Genomic DNA, 4403 nt, shown 5'->3' with positions numbered 1-4403 from the left:
AACTTCCTGTAATTCCTACAAATCCTCCAACCCGTGACTCGAATATGTGAAATAATCCATCCAGTACCCTTCTTGTGCCTTTCCAAAATCACAAGCTCCTCTTCTTCTTGATCTTTAGTGAACTCAACTGAAATAATGATAGGTAAAGTCGAAGACAGACCCAAATAGTCATATTTCAAATGAAGAGAAAACTTTCAGTTCCAATTCTGCTGGTTCTTCAATCAATAACTTTGGTTGCATATACTCCTGAGATGAAAACTGTAATGATTTGAGTGGAACTTCTTGAGTGAATTCCTTCGAATTAGCTTCTAACCAAGCCAAGAATTCTTTGTCTTCATTATCACTTGGCGAATCCTCCAGTAGAATATGTTCTAATGGGTCGTCTAAAGAATTGAGCTCTAATTCTATAGAAGCCAGTGATTCCATCTTGGAAATAGCAGAGCAGTCTTCAACTATATCTAGGGAATTAGCAGCATCAAAGTCATTAAAAGTCACCTCATCATCAAAGATTTCTTTCAATTGAGTATCCTTTTGCTGCTTCTGGAATCTTAGCTTTAACTGAACAACTCTTCTATGGAAAATTTTCTGCATCTGACAAGGGTGTTAGATAATCAGAAGTAACTAGTTTAGAGTTTACCTCATCAAGGATCATCGAATCTGAGTCATGTGGAATAGGAGTTTCAACACTTGGTTGAAATCCCTCTTTGTCTTGAGCTACAACAAGCTCATCTGGAACCTCGACCACCTTGGGCTCCAATGTTTTTCCATTTAGCAAAGTGACCGCTTTAAAATGTTCTTTGCCATAAATTCTTAGATTTTTAGTATTGCTGGGTAACACTCTTTGGGGTTTATTTTGAAGTTCATTCGTTAGCTAACCCATTTGATTCTCCATATATCTTAAGTTAGTATTATTCTTCGCTATGTATGCTTTCAGCAGATTCTCAAGATCACTTGAAAATTATGTTGGTGGGGGTTGTTGCACTTATTGATAATATTTTGACAAATAATTTGGTTAAAATGGCATAACAGAGTTACTATGGTCCACCCATTGATTACTCCATGGAGAAATTGGATGATTTTTCCATAAAGAGTTGTAAAAATTTGATTGCAGACCATTCCAATTCTAATTTCCCACGTAATAATTTGACTCTTGTTTCGATGGGTAATTTTCAAAAAAATGGCCATCTCCACAGTATTCACAAGAAATATTCTGAAACTAGTTTGGTTGCTGACCTGATAGATTACCATTGAAACCACTAACAATTATGTTCTTAAGCATAGAAGACATAGAGGATACCTGGGCTGCCAAAGAAACAAGTGTGTCCGCTTTAGATACTTCTGCTACTCATCTTTCTAAGGTTGCTCCGTTGGTTGGCCACTGATAGCTATTATTGGCGATTCTTTCAATAATCTCGTAAGCATCATTATAATACTTAGAAAGAAGGGCTCTATTTGTCGAAGCATCTGCCATCATTCTAGTATGAATATTGAGACCAATATAAAAAGTATCCATTTGAATGTAGTACGGAATGCCATGATGAGGGCACTTTCGTAATAACTCCTTGAATCGCTCCCATGCCTCATATAAAGATTCTTTATCAAGTTACTGAAATAAAATGATTTCATTCCGAATCTTGGCGGTCAAATATGGAGGAAAGTATTTCATTAAGAAATGTTCAACCAACTCTTGCCATGTAGTTATGGAACCGGACTGTAAGGAGTTCAACCACGCTCGTGCTCCATCTCTTAAGGGGTATGGAAATAATCTCAGTCTCAAGGCATCCTCGGTCACCCTAACTAGTTTGAATGAGTCACTCACTTCCATGAATAGTTGAAAATGAAGATATGGATCTTCAGTAGGAATCCCACTAAATTGGCCCATATTTTGCAACATTTGGAACATGATCGGCTTCAACTCAAATTATTGTGCCTCAGTTTCGGGTCTTCTAATACTCAGATTGAGATCGTTGAATAAAGGAATGGCATATTGTCGAATGACACAATTTTTGTCATCGACAACAATGACCGTATTGTGAGTATTATAAGCGAATGTTCCTCTTGGATTTTGGTTGTGATTTTGGAAATACATCTATTCGATCCTTCTTTGGTTCACTTATCTTCTCCTTTTGTTTGAAAGTCCTTTCAATTTTAGGGTCTACGGAGATTAAATCAATAATTTGATCAATACTCATAAACACCTGAAATGAACACAAAAAAAATTAGAACTAAAATTTAACAAAAAATCCAAAATGAAAACTTAACAATTTCACAAATAATGTCTTTTAAAACAGCCCCCAGCAACGGCGCCAAAAACTTGGGATGATGGAAATGTGCAAGTGTACACAATAGCAACAAGTAATAAAGTGATAAGTAAATGTCGAGTTATCGTACCCACAGGGAATGTGAAAAGAATTTATTTATGAATGCAATTAAAACAGTTTTGTGAAGAAAAATATTTTGATTTTGAGGAAGTGATTAAAAACTAAAATTTAACTAAGAAAAATAAAATAATAAAATAAAAATTCCAATGCACGATTTCAAAAGATGAATTTAATCAAGATGACATAATTGTGTTAGATTATTTACATTTCTTAACTTAGAATTACTAAACTCATGTTCATGTTGTTACGAATAAATTCACGGCAACTTGGTAATTTGCTAACTACTGCTCATACATACCTATTAAATTAACTAATCTCTTGAACATTTTCAAATGCCAATTCAAACAATTAATCAATCTTCATAAGCACATAAAATTTTAAGTGAGGTAACAATGTATTCCTACCTTGAAACAATTTAATCACAATAATCTTGCAAGTTATGCAAGGCTAATGTACCGTCTAATACCATCGCTGATTTCATCTTCATCTACCTTAGAAGATCAAACATGCAGTAATTAAGGATTGTGTCAGTTAATTACAATTTCAATACGATTAAATAATTAATTCATTAGTTACCTTACAATTATAATGTAAGAATAACTTAATCAAACAACTTACCAAGGCCTATAACAACACAAACATAATTTTAATAACTTAAGTGGACGAAATGCAATCAACCTAAAACAAATTAAATTTAAGCCATATTAATTAAATTAAACATATCAATATAACAAGTATTCATAAATATGTTGTTAACAACAACAATAAAAATAAAAGGATAGGGAACTAGAATCACATCCGGTGTTTCTCTGAAGCTTAACTAGTTTGCTCCGCTCCTCCTTCTCCGCTTGTTCTTGTTGAACTGAGGCTTCCATGAACACTTGAATGCTGCTTCAGATGGTGGTTGAAGGGATTTTTTCCAAGAGGGGAAATTGGTAAGGGAATGGAAGGGAAAAAGGAGAACAAAGGAAGGGTTTTGAGGAGAGAAAGTGAGAGAGAAGTGAAGAATTAAAGGATGAGATGTGTGTTTCAAATGAGCAGCCAAGGGAGCCAAGGGGGTATTTATAGGTTAGATAGGCTGCTAAAAATAGCAAAAATCAGCATCCATTAACCCTCCTCATGGTTGGCCACAGATATGACAAGTTTGAAGCTTTCAAACTTGCTAAATTTAGCTAGGGACAAATATTTAAAAGCACGGAAGTGGAGGGGTTTGATTGCAATTTTGAGAAAACTTTAAGGGCTGATTTTCAAGCCAAATAATTAGCTAATTTGAGCTGATTGGTTCAGCATGTTAGATAGTTTTGGGCAGCCCATTTGCCCTGTTGGATCAGTTTTTTTAGTTCAGCACTAGGACCCCTTTCATAATTTAATGAATAATAATTATTTAACCCAAAATAAATTGGATTAAAATTAAAATAAATTATATTATGAATTAATATTTATAATTTGAATCGTCTTAGGCTGAAAATTAATTAGCCTCGATGGTTCAAAAATCGCTCCCCAGTTTTGTGCTTCTAGTAGTGTCTGCCGAGCCAAATTTCACCTTTTGTGCGAATCTATCGAAAATAAATCAAAAATTATTATAAAATTAATTAAAATTCAATATGTTAATAATTTAAGTACAATTTAATTATTTTATAATTATATTATATTTTTTGACATAATTATTACGAAATTTGCATGAACTTGAGTTAAAAGGGCCTAGAAAGGTCTATATATATTCGTGTTTCTAGGGTCACACAGCTGTGTGCCTAGCCCATGTAAAAACTAAGACTGTGTAATCTAGATTCACACAGTCATGTATCAAGGCCGTGTAACTAACAAAGGCCATGAAGACTAAAATGTAAAGATCTTGCAATCATTCACATGGCCGTGTAGCTAGGCCGTGTGAAAGACTGTGATCGTGTTTTACCAAAACCACCAAGATCATATAAAGCACACGACTGTGTCACTTGCCCGTGTGTGACACATGGCCGTGTGTTAGCCTGTGTGTGCCAGAATGTGCCTTTTAAATCAAGTCAC

The 4403-nt window shown here is 34.5% G+C and overlaps 1 non-coding gene across 1 annotated transcript; it reads left to right on the top strand.

The window, feature by feature from the left end:
• Positions 1–1529: 1529 nt before the first annotated feature.
• Positions 1530–1636, top strand: LOC128032858 (small nucleolar RNA R71). The gene has a single exon (XR_008189198.1). It is a non-coding gene; the product is annotated as a small nucleolar RNA R71 (small nucleolar RNA).
• Positions 1637–4403: the final 2767 nt, after the last annotated feature.

The sequence above is a fragment of the Gossypium raimondii genome, chromosome 9 (assembly GCF_025698545.1).
Source record: "Gossypium raimondii isolate GPD5lz chromosome 9, ASM2569854v1, whole genome shotgun sequence".
In the NCBI taxonomy this organism is placed as follows: Eukaryota; Viridiplantae; Streptophyta; class Magnoliopsida; order Malvales; family Malvaceae; genus Gossypium; species Gossypium raimondii.
Note: the sequence above shows the minus strand (reverse complement) of the source record. Positions and strands in the feature narration are given on the sequence as shown.